Below are 13,370 nucleotides of genomic sequence, written 5' to 3' on the forward strand. Positions count from 1 at the left end.
TTAATTTCTAAATCAAATTCTTGGAGTAGAAGGATCCATCGTATCAGGCGGGGCTTAGAATCATTCTTAGAAAGAAGATACTTAAGTACCGCATGATCTGTATAGATAATGATCTTGGATCCGATCAAGTAGGACCTAAATTTATCCAAAGCGAACACTACGGCTAGGAGTTCCTTTTCCGTAGTCGAGTAGTTCACTTGGGCAGAATTTAAAGTTCTACTTGCGTAATGAATGATGTAGGGCCTCTTATCTTTTCTCTGGCCTAGGACCGCCCCAAGAGCATAATTAGAAGTGTCGCACATAAGCTCAAAAGGAAGGCTCCAGTCATGTGGCTGCATGATAGGTGCAGTGGTTAATGTGCCCTTAAGCTTGGTGAAAGCTTCCTGACATTGCTCAGTCCGCTCGTACGGAGCATCCTTTTGAAGAAGATTACATAAAGGACGAGAGAGGAGACTAAAGTCCTTTATGAATCGCCTGTAAAATTCTGCGTGTCCTAAGAAGGATCGCACGTCTCTGATGTTCTTGGGTGGAGGTAGGTTAGAGATAAGATCGATTTTTACCTTATCTACCTCGATTCCCTTGGACGAGATGATATGCCCAAGGACAATTCCCTTCTGAACCATGAAATGACACTTCTCCCAATTAAGTACCAAGTTCTTTTCTTCACATCTTTTCAGCACACATTTAAGACTTTCCAAGCACTTGCTGAAAGATGGACCGTAAACAGAGAAATCGTCCATGAAGACCTCTAGATATTGCCCCACCATATCAGAAAAGATGCTAAGCATATATCGTTGAAAGGTTGCAGGGGCATTACATAGTCCGAATGGCATCCTTCGGTAGGCAAAGGTGCCGTAGGGACATGTGAATGTAGTCTTTTCCTGGTCTTCAGGGGCTATTTCTATCTGGTTGTAGCCTGAATACCAGTCAAGGAAACTGTAATAGGAATGACCAGCTAACCTTTCCAGGATCTGATCAATGAATGGTAAAGGAAAGTGGTCTTTTCTCGTGACGGTATTCAACTTTCTATAGTCAATGCACATTCTCCAACCAGTAGTGACTCTAGTTGGCATGAGTTCATTATTAGCATTGGCTACGATGGTGATTCCGGACTTCTTAGGGACCACTTGCGTTGGACTTACCCATTGACTATCAGATATAGGGTATATGATACCCACGTCTAATAGTTTAAGAACCTCGGCCTTAACCACTTCCTTCATGTTTGGATTTAGTCTGCGTTGTGGTTGTCGAGCGGTTTTTGCATTATCCTCAAGGTATATACGGTGAGTACAAATCGAGGGATCGATTCCCTTGAGGTCCGCTATCGTCCATCCCAGGGCTCCTTTATGCTCAATGAGAGTAGATATGAGCATACTCTCCTGTTCTTTCTCTAGGTGGGTAGAGATCACCACCGGGTATGTCTCATCTTGACCTAAATAGGCATATTTCAAATCAGAGGGCAAAGGTTTTAGGTCAAGCTTCGGCGGCTTGAGGTTAGACGGTAGAGGCATTACATCGGTTTGTGACAATTCTACAAATTGTGGCCTCCACTAGTTAACTTCAAGTATCGGTGCAGTATCAAGCAAGGCGCACGTCTCCCTAATCATGTCATCATCAAAATCATGGGAGTGGGCCAGACACGTCTCTAGATGGTCGGAGGATAAGGTCAGAGGTGTCGTATCTTCCACGAAAGAGTCAATCATGTTAATGTCGTGGAAATCGTCATCATCCTCTGAGTTGCTGCCGTTATTGAAAAAAATGTTTGACTCCAATGTCAAATTTCCAAAAGACATAGTCATGACACCATTCCTGCAATTGATAATTGCATTTGACGTGGCAAGGAATGGGCGACCAAGAATGACGGGAATCTGAGTGCTCGTGTTATTGATGGGTTCGGTGTCCAGGATGATAAAATCTACAGGGTAGTAAAATCTATCGACCTGGACTAACACATCCTCAATTATCCCTCTTGGTACACGAACAGAGCGATCAACAAGTTGTAGTGTGGTCAGGGTGGGTTTTATCTCACCAAAATCTAACTGTTTGTATACCGAGTAGGGAATCAGATTTACGCTCGCTCCTAAGTCAAGAAGTGCGTGATCAATTCGATGGTTCCCGATTACACATGATATGGTTGGGCTACGGGGATCCTTGAATTTCTACGGCACGTCTTGCTTCAGGATGGCACTCACTTTCTCAGTCAAGAAGATTTTCTTTTGAATAATTTTTCGTCTTTTGATCGTGCATAAGTCTTTCAGAAATTTGGCATATGAAGGAATCTGTTTCACGACATTAAGTAGAGGAATGTTAACTTTCACTTGTTTCAACACTTCTAGGATATCCTGAGAGTTAGAGAGAGGTTTTGGTGAGACCAACCGTTGGGGGAATGGAGCAACTGGCTTCTCCAGAAGTTCCAGTTTTAATTTTGTGGGACATCACTAGATCCATCATTGTTGTCCTCTTCTGGTTCATGAGGCTTTTCAGGCCTAACCGGAAGAGTTTTATCAATGATCTTTCCACTCCTAAGAGTGGTGATGGATTTAGCGTGCCCCATCTGATTTGAAGAGCTGGGATCATTAATCTCGTACTGCAGTTTAGGATTGGTGAGAGGTTGTGTAGGAAGCATCCCCTTTTCTATAACCGTCATACGAGAATCTATCTTTTGCATAAAATCTGTGATTCCCCGCATTGCCTGAGCCAGCTCTTGTATGGAATTTTGAACCGGTTCCTCTTGAGGTTTTGCTTAATTTGGATTTTTATTGAAGAAACCTGGAGGAGTAGCCGTTTGTCCATCCCTCCAACTAAAGTTTGGATGATTTTTCCAGCCAGGATTGTATGTATTGGAGTTAGGTCCAGTAAAAGGTCTTTGATAGTTGTTTACGGCATTAGCTTGTTCATTCAACACTCCTCGAAAGGCGGGTATTGTAGGATAATTTTCAGTTGTATGAATGTTGCAATCACAGATGCCGCAAACAATTTCATTAACCTTATCCTTCTTTCCTTCCATGGCCTCAACTTTCTTTATGAGCGTAGTCACTTTACACTTGAGATCATCCTCTTCTTTCAAGAGATATAATCCACCTTTCTCCTTTAGTTGAGTCGGCCTAGACGTGGTGTTCGTCATTGGGTAATAGTCCCATGATTGTGTTTTTTCAGCAAGACTATCGAGGTAATCCCATACCTCGTCAACATCTTTATTAATGAACTCTCCATTACACATTGTCTCGACCATTTGGCGCATGGAAGATGTCAGTCCATCATAGAAAAAATTTGTAATGCGCCACGTTTCAAATCCGTGTTGTGGGCATGAACTGACCAAATCTTTGAACCTTTCCCAACATTGGAAGAATGTTTCATCTTCCTTTTGGGCAAAGTTCATGATTACTTTTTTAAGGGTAATTGTTTTATGATGTGGGAAGAATTTTTTTATGAATTCTCTCTGCATGTCGTTCCATGTGCCAATGGATCTAGGATGCAGTGAATGTAACTACGTCTTAGCCTTCTCTTTTAAGGAAAAAGGAAAGAGTTTCAGCCTAATTGTATCCTCAGATACATTAGGAAAACATAATGTAGCTATAATCTCATCGAACTCTTTCAAATGTAAATATGGACTCTCTGATTCAAGTCCATGTAATTTGGGAAGGAATTGGATAACTCCTGGCTTGATGTCCATTTGTCCTGTATTTTCAGAAAAAATCATGCATGAGGGTATACTCACTCCTGCCGGTTGTAGATAATCTCGTAAAGTATGAGGCGGGGGTGCCTGATGCACCTCATTCTCATCTTGGGTATCCTCCACCCTGGGTGAAAGTAGAGGAGGTTGGTCTTCAGCTATAACTTCAGTTAACTCAGGGGATTTCGAGCGGTGTCTAGTCCTGCGATGGATAATCAACCCCTCAACCAATCCTCTTTCAGTCAAGAGACGTCGAGTGTTGTCACGGGCCCACTTGGGCATGAAACACTCACAGCCCTCAACTAAAAACCTAATCCTAAGGAAGGAAAAGAAAATCTAGAAAGAAAGAGAGAGTTGGAAAGAAATTACCAAATCGGAGTCCTAAGTTAAAACCTGCAAAATAAAACAAAAATAAGTTAGATTCTAAAAAAAGAGGAACAATCCTTTAAAAGAAAAATAGCAGTAAACTGATTTCTAAAAGAAGGAATTCCTAAAAGAAAGTGGAAATTTCTAAAATAAATTAGGAAAGTCTTAAACTAGAAGGTAAATTACTAAAAGAAAACTGAAAAATAGAAAGTAGAGAGAGAGCTTACCGAATTAGAGATTTCTATCTTAAAGGCCTACAAAATAGGAAGGTTAGTTTCTAAACAAAAATTCTAAAAATAAATTAGGAAACAAAATTAGATTCTAAAAGAGTTAAAATTAGAAAGTAACAAAAGAGGAAAGTTTCTAAAAATAAACTACTTCCTAAAAATAGAAAAATACTAAAATTAAAAATTTCAACCCTAATTCTAAAAAGTAGAAAAAGAGAGATTAGGAAGGAATTACCAATTTAGAAACTTACGTCCGGATCCTATAAAACAGGAAAACAAGTTGGTTCTAGAAATCAAAATAAAAGTCTACAACTAAAGTTAGTCAAATTCTAATCTTAAATTAATTCTAAACCTAATTAATTTCAGAAAATCGCAACTGTCAGTCCCCGGCAATGGCGCTAAAAACTTGTTCACTCCCCAAGTATAGGGTTGTGATGTAGTAATAAACTCGGTAAGACCGAGGTCGAATCCACATGGACTGATACCTGTACGTTATCTGAAACCAAGTAGAACTAGAACTAGATTAGGATGTGATCTAAACCAAATAGAATTTAATGAATAATTGTGGAATAATTATCGAAAACTTAAGGAATTCAGAGGAAGGAAACTAGAGATTCAGAGGATCCACTTGTAGAGATCAGGGAGATCTTATGCCTGCATCAAGAATTATTGAATTTAAACTGAACTTACTTGATCTGGTTTTCAAGAGATGAAAGGTATATGAATTAGAATGGATTCCATCACCACACCATGCCCAGGAGACAAAGTTAACAAAAGAATTAAACTAATTACCAACCAGTCAACATGCCATGAAGGTCAAGAAGGGTACCATCATCCAACCATGCCTAGGAGACGATGGTGAACAACAGGGCCTCCTAACATCATAAACATCAAAAGAGAAAAAGAAATATTCAAAGCCATTGCAAACCCATTGTAATTTCAGTCACAACAGACCATTAAAGACTAAGAAAATATTCCTTTAATAATCAACTTAAAATCAAATTCAGTTCAGAAATTTAAATTAAAGGCACAAAGTAGGATCTCCCATCTTGCTACAGGCTTCACCTCTTAGCCCTAGCTAAGAGGTTTAGCCACACATGAATGGGCTAAGTCTTAAAAAAAATAAAAGAAATATAAAGGAAAAGAAGAAGAAAAACCAGGCTGCTTCACTTCTCTCTCTCCGTTCCTCAGCTTTTTCTTCTTTTCTTCTTCTTTTCTTCCGTTCCTTCCAAGCCCAGCCGATCCCCCAGTGAATGCTTCCTTCCTTCTCTTTATAGGATTTCGGCAGTGGTGGCTGAGTCGAGCACCGACTTCTCCTTCGCAGTCTGTTTGCAACGGAGCCGAACTCCCTGTTTACGCCAAAAAAGAAATAAGGCCTTGCATCTGTGATGACTGGTGGGCCTAGGATTGATGTTGGACGAGAAATCCGACCCGTCCATTAGTTTCCCCTCGAAAAACCGGTGAAACCTGATTGGTTTTGGATCTGCTTCGTGGTGAACCACGAATTAGTTTAATTCACCGTCAGTCTTCCGATTGGACGGTTGAAATCCAATTAAAGCTCTCTTCTGCAAGTCCACCACCTAGGCGAGGGAGGTAGGGCCCGTGGGAGTCCACTGGACGGTCCAGATCGGACCGATAACTTCAAAGGGTGGCCCACAACAATCCACCGCAGGCTCTGTTGCGAAACAGAGCCTGCGCGTTGTGGCGCTGTGATGGTCGGCGGACCACTTTTTGATGCCCGGTGTAGAATCCACTCCGACCATTCGATTCTCATCGAAAAACCAATTGGAAATGGCTAGTTTTTTATTAGAATCGGTGTGGCCCACGTCGTTTTCTATTCCCCCGTCCATTCTGTGATTGACGGTTGGGAACATGCGTACGCTTGCATGGTGGAAAAAGGAAACCTAGGCGTTGGTCTTGACCGCCTCCTGAGACACTTTAACAGTTCAGATCATCTAAACGGATGATGAGTGGGGCCCACAAGGATCAACCGTCGGTCGGCGTGGAAGACGCTGGTTAATTTTGAGTTTCTTTTTGAAGAAGAGACGGTCCCTGTGTTGCCATGCACGTCTTAGTGCAAAAAGTGTACTATGTACACTTTATGATGATTATGAGAAATCCACACCATTCATCTTATTCCCCATTTCATTTGAGCCGTGAGGGCCGAAGTTAAAGAGTATCTGGACAGCGGGTGGGCCCCAAATCAGGGTTTTATGGGCTGATTTGTTAGTTCAGCCACTTTCACGAGGATCCAATGGCTGAAATTTGACGTGTACGGTTAGTTTTTGGTCCTCGAGTCATGTATAAAGTTTCAAGCCAAACAGATGATGGAAACCCAGTGATCTTGCATTCTGGCTGACTTTCAGGCCGCTTGAGCTTTAGTTTCTCAATTTTCGCGGATCCCTGGCGTATAATTCCGTTGATTTTGGTCCCCTGGAGTCCATCCCTTGCCTTGGTGCATTCTGACATTAAATCCGTACTTTTAGCATCCCGATCCAGTCTCAGCTCGCAATTCCACCTTGCAACACAAACATGATTAAAATGGGCTATTCAACGGTACCATGTTTATAAATCCAGGCAATAACTGGGTCTGATATGCAATATTTGACCCTCAACATATGCCCACATCGCGGTTATGAGATTTGGTGAGTAATAAGCTTCTTCTATGATGGACTGAATTCAAATATGAAGAAAATTGTTAAAATAATATGCAATAGCGAGTTCATGACGAAGGACCCAGAGGAGGCATGTGATTACCTTAATAAGTTGGCTGAAAATGCATAATCATGGGACACCACCAACAAATCAAGTAATTTCAACCGAACCCCAAGAAAAAAGGGAGAATATACGTACTTAAGGAGGAGGACAATGTGAATACAAAGAGTACGGGTCTCACTTGAAAAGTTGAGGTCATGGAACTAAGGAAGGTGGATGTGATCCAACCCACCAATGCAGTTGTGGAAAGTACATGTGGCATATGCGAGAGTGATGCATACCTTACAAATGATTGTCCTACAATCACAACTTTTCAGCATGTGTTACAAGCTCAAGTGAATGCCATGAATGCTTACCAACGCCCATGTGGTGTGCCAAACTCTAACACGTATATTCCTAACAGGCGAAATCATCCTAACTTTAGTTGGAGAAACGAGCCAACTGCTAATGCAAACACCCCTCCTCAAGGACCTCCTCCTGCACCTCAAAGTGCACCACACGTATAACCACAAAAGAGGACCCTTGAGGACACGTTGCAAGCATTTATGCAAGGGTAGATGCAATTCAATCAAACCACCATGCAAGCTATAAATTATCTTAAAATGTCGGTTTCAATGATTGAATCACACTTAATTGTTAAGGAGAAATGGACCTGTTCGGCCCAACCTCAACCTAACCCAAAAGGATAATACAAAGTGAGTGATTCGAATCCTCTTAACTTACATGTGGAACAAGCCAAATCCATCACCACTCTTGGAAGCGATAAGAAAATAGAGAAGACAATACCGATGAAGGCCGACATTCCTAATGATTTAGATAAAACTAATAGTGATGATGGATCAAGCCCCACTTCACGTGACAAAGAGCCAATGCATGAATGCAAGCTTGCGACTTCGTTTCCCCAATGATTACTCTCATCAAAACGCCCATCAGAGAATCAAAACATATTGGAAATCTTTCAACAAATCAAAATCAACAATTCCTTGTTGTATATGATTAAGAAAATTCCCTTGTATGCTAAGTTTCTTAAGAACTTTTGCATGATCAAACGCAAATTAAATATGTAAAAGAAGACTTTTTTTTTAATTGAACAAGTGGTCCCTATTATCAAGCAAAATGCCCCCCCATTCCCCTAAATATAAAGACTTGGGTAGCCCTATAATTTCATGTATCATAGGAAAATTCAAGATTGAACAAGCCTTGTTAGACTTGGTGTAACGCCCTGAAAATCGGGGGTCGAGCAGAAGCTCAGCTCCCGAGTTCCAACGCATCACTTATACAACATAGATAATGATGATTGAATGTTATTTATATTAGTGCATTAAACATGAGTGAGATTATACCAAAACAACATATTATATTCCAAAGACAGTTAACTTTCGCAAGCGGAAGACTGTGATAAATATATAAACTATTGTAAGTCTCTAGAGTGTGAACATGATTCCAGGTTAAATATATACATGTATACTCCAAAAATGAACAAAATGAAGATACATGGGTGTTCTAAAGGTGCAAAATAACAAGTGTAATAGCATTTAATCAGCATCCCTATAACTCCGTCGATCAGAACATGGTCTACATAGACCTGCCTGATAGCTGCATATAGGAGAAACCTTCAACATCATCCTCAAAGTCCGGCTCCGCCTCACAGGCTGTGCCATCATTTGAAACTACAACAGGGTCTGGTGGGTGTTTAAAACACTGTCCCGTAATGTGGGAGTAAGTGATCAATTCAATGGAACAATAAAGTAAAGGTTAACATGTTATCAATTCAGTCAAGCAGTAATGATAATGCAATATAACAATCAGGTCCTAAGTACTCTTGTTAATGCAAGAATGATATGAAATAATGATACATGCCCTCGCCTACTTTCCCTCAACGACTTCATCTCACGATCGCGGCATGCAACCCTTCCTCAGTGCTTGACCTGCTACGCCAAACGCACACATAATGCGGTGCATGAACATGATTACCGAGTTTCTTATTAGACCCTTTTCATACAGCAGGATTGGGAAGCTAAGGTACCTCCCTTATATCAATTCCGAAAAGATGATCCATTCTAGGGTCGTCAGTCCTAGTAAATCTCATACGATGTTACGGTTCTAGGTCACTGCAGAGGTCTCGTCACCTTATCAGTGCAGGCCTAGTTTGTACTCTTGTTGCTACGTAAAGGCTCGTCGCCTCTACGTGGTCTTAGAGTATGCTCGAGGTCACTACAAAGGGCTCGTCACCTTATCAGTGTAGGCTGACAGCTCGAATACAGTGTCCCATATCACCGTATTCGGCTCACGAGGTTGTGTTGTTCATTGGACACTATGGGGAGGCTTGTCACCCCAGCGTAGGCCGACAGCTCAACCACGGTGTCCCATACCACCATGTCCGGCTCATGAGTCTTAGCGGATCGAGGTACCAAGGTTAACGGAATTTTCAGTGGTAAGTTGGTACCTTAGGTTCAAGCAGTAGCATCCATACATGGTGAACATACATCGGGTCAATCGGGTTACTTGACGAGCTTGACTGGTACGAGCGCACCTCGAGTTAATCGACATGAAGTGCGTAAGCACTTTGTGTGGCCTAACCACTGTTGACAACCAAAGTACGGCTCGGATTCATCGAACACGTTCTGCGTGGCGAAACAACCTTAGCCACCAAAATAGAGCTTGTTACCGATTGCCTAGACTATATCATAGTCCCAAATACATTCGGATATGAGAAATATACACACATGATAATCATACAACATTTAACAATCAATGCAAACATGGAAAGCATTTGAATGTATAATGAAACACATATAACATGTCATTCTACATATATGTATTCTACACAAACCACGCTATTTTGATTACAAAAACTTGAAGGAATTTATGCATATAACTACGGTAGTTGGGAATCCTATCCCAACGACCCTATTAAGTACAATTCATCTAACTACTTCACATACAGTCATTGTGTCACACACTTATACTACACATATCAACATACACAACATATATTGATTAAAACATATATGTGGACAAATCCTCGCAACAAAGAGTTGTCACGCACATAACAATTCATGTATTTGCATTTCATAGACATGGCTGACACAAATCATAATTCCATGTCCATTTAGACATTTCAACAAACACATAGACTACACACTTTAACATACATGTATTAGACTAGTTATAACATATATTCTGTTAAGCCCTTTTACAAAGGAGTTGCCACATACACAATGAGCATATATTCATAGTTAATAATCATGGCAAGCACAAATCCAAATTCCATATTCATTCAATCATATCAACAAACACATGGAATACACTATATTTAACATAATTCATATATATGTGTAAAGCGCGGGAAACGTCGTATTTAAGCATGTGATAGCAATCAGTCAGTCATAAATCATTAACTGACATTGAAAGCCTTGAAAACCATAACCTAAACGTTTATAGTCCGCATCTTTCGCCGGTAAACCCGTACCGAGCTCAGTATGAACACTACGTCTTTGTCTACGGCACAACGGCTACCTGAATCATGAAATAGATTAACTATTTCGTCGATAACTCTATTCGGATTTCTAAAATAAGATTAGGGTTAGGATTTCTTACCCAAATCGAAATTAAAACAAGTTGAGTAGCATAGTAGAGGAGCGAAACGGCATGTGGAGTTGTGGAAAAAGATCCCAACAACAATCCCTAAGAATCTCTCCTCCTTCCTTCCTCTTTTCTTTCCTTTTCTTTCTCTCTCACCTAGGGTTTCTAAGAAATTCGTATGGATTGAGAGTGAGGGGGTTTAAGGGCTATTTATAAGCCCAGAATCGATGTCAATGGCCCCAAGGCCATGATATACTTAGGTTATAGCCAAATAATGACTATTTTAGTCCAACGGAGCACTTCTGGAGGCTCCTTTTCTGCGTGCGATCGGACTTAAACTCCCTGACATTGGATCTAGGTCAAGCTAAGTCTTCAGTCCGATCAGATTTCCAGATCGACCGTGGCGGACCAGTTTCAGTTCAATGGTCACCGGTACTCGATCAGGGCCACAGGTGTACTGACATGTGTTGGAAATTTTTTCTGATTTAAGGGTGTAGTTGGGTCCAATTATGATGGTCAGAATCCTCAGATTTGGCCTGCAAGTGAACCGACTCAATTCACTTAAGTTTCAGTTCATTTTCTAAAGATATTCGCATTTCTCACACACTTCTCTCTGGACTCAAGTTGTTCGTTTCTGGGTATCATTAGGAGTTGATTTCTGAGGTGGATGTCAAGTCCATTAAGGCGGTCATAACCGTATAGTTTTGTAGTAACCAGACTTTCGACGTGCGGTCTAGGTCCGATGCGAAATTTCAAGGTGCTCCCAAGAGCAATTGGATTTTGAGATGGATCCTAAGTTTCAAGATAATGTAGCGTTAATAATTTTACACATTTTGAGTCTTGTAGTTCATATTTAAAGTAGTTCAAGCTAATTCTATTGATTGTTCAGTTTAATACTTAACTAAATCGTGCCCTAATTACGATAAAATAAGGTCCTACGGCAGTTCTACGTCCCTTTCTGGCACTTTTAGTTAGTATATTATTTTAATTATTTTTTTAGTAGTTTTTCATCAAGTCTACTTTATCCTTACTAAATTTCATTAGATTTTGTGTTGTAGAAAAATTTTAAAAATTCTAGAAGCAGCAACTGTCCAAACTATTAATTTTCAGATAGTTGTCACAATGACCTATATTGAACTATATTAAAATTTTTATTATATTTTTAACTTATTTTTATATGAAACTATACTTATCAAGCTTCAATCTGGCTTTTGAATCACCTAAATCAGAGTTATAACGAGGGATATATGACTTTTCGAAGTCGGACGAAATAACTGCAGGAAACGGCAGGAAACGGGCCGCCCGACCCGCTGCGGCTCGTCGGGCCCGCTGGCCGGAGAGGCCTCGCGGAATCTGTGAGGTCCTCGCCGGTCTCTGGAACTTCTGGTGAGGAGTGGCCGGTGGGGCAATTTCCTCCCCCCTGGGGGTGCCAGAAACATGCGGGGCCCACCTCGGGTCCCCCCGATTTGCATCGTTTGCCTGCCGAGTCCGTTTGATGTGAAATATTTGAAGAATAAGGTGGTGAATGTTGAGATCTTGAAGGAAATGGGTTAAAAAGGGATTTGACGCTCTGGGATTAAGTTCTAAGAAGTTAATAAGGTGTTATGATCGATCCATTGCCCAAGGACGTCTATTTTTAAGTTTGCAAAAATCCGGGATGTTACACTTGGGGGCAAGCGTTAACCTCATACCCTATTCAGTGTACGAACAATTGGGGCTTGGGAGATTATAAAACCTACTAAGACCACCCTACAATTTGCTGACTGATGTATTCGTATACCAAGAGGGGTATTTGAGGATGTGTTAGTCCATGTTGATAAGTTCTACTACCCAAATACTTTATCGTCTTAAATGTTGAGATGTGGAGCCACATCTGGAGCCGCTCGACCAGTCGAGTGCCCTGCTCGACCAGTCGAGGACTGGCTCGACTTAAAGTCCAGTGAGCATCAGGTTTTGGGTTCCGAGGTGCTCAACCAGTCGAGGGTCCGCTCGACCAGTTGAGCACCCTGCTCAACCAGTCGAGGTTACGCAGATTCATTTCCGGATTTGATGCGGACTGCGGATTTTTGAGTCGATTTTCGCAGAGGTGCGAAAGGGGAGTTGCTTAAACTATAAATAGGGGTCTCTAGGGCTTTTCTAGGTATTATGAGAGTTATTCCAAGGTGTGGGCAAATGGTTTTCTCTGTATTTTTAAGGGAGAGTTTAGTATATTGCCTTGTAATTTTTATTTTTCTTCATAGTGAAAGTTTGCATCCGCGGTTTTTTACCCTTGTTAGGGTTTTTCTACGTATATCTTGTTTTGTGGTTTGTTTGGAATGCTTTAATTATTTTTCTAGTTTATATTTCTTCTTGTTTATCGTTTGTGGGTGAGACCGGAGATTGGATCTCGGTTAACTGCGTTATTGGCGTGCTGTGCAACAACTGGTATCAGAGTTATTAGCTTAGTTCTATTGGGAGCGATGACAGAAGAAAGAAAGAATATAATTGAGAAGTTTGATGGTTCAAACTTTGCCTTCTGGAAGATGCAGATGGAGGATTATCTGTATCAGAAGGACCTCTATATTCCTTTAGGAGGAAAAGAGAAGAAACCAGAAAAAATGACTGATGATGAGTGGTTTTTATTGGATCGGAAGGCTTTAGAAACGATCCGACTCTCTTTGTCTAAGAGCGTTACCTTCAATATATCCAAGATGAAAACCACAAAAGAATTAATGGAAGCCCTAGCTACCATGTATAAAAAACCTTCAGCTTCCAACAAGGTTCATCTTATGAAACAACTATTCAATATGAAGATGTCAGATGGT

The 13,370-nt window shown here is 40.9% G+C and overlaps 1 non-coding gene across 1 annotated transcript; it reads left to right on the forward strand.

The window, feature by feature from the left end:
- Window positions 1-3,290: 3,290 nt before the first annotated feature.
- Window positions 3,291-3,397, forward strand: LOC131222519 (small nucleolar RNA R71). The gene has a single exon (XR_009160082.1). It is a non-coding gene; the product is annotated as a small nucleolar RNA R71 (small nucleolar RNA).
- Window positions 3,398-13,370: the final 9,973 nt, after the last annotated feature.

The sequence above is a fragment of the Magnolia sinica genome, chromosome 1 (genome assembly GCF_029962835.1).
Source record: "Magnolia sinica isolate HGM2019 chromosome 1, MsV1, whole genome shotgun sequence".
NCBI classification, from domain to species: Eukaryota; Viridiplantae; Streptophyta; class Magnoliopsida; order Magnoliales; family Magnoliaceae; genus Magnolia; species Magnolia sinica.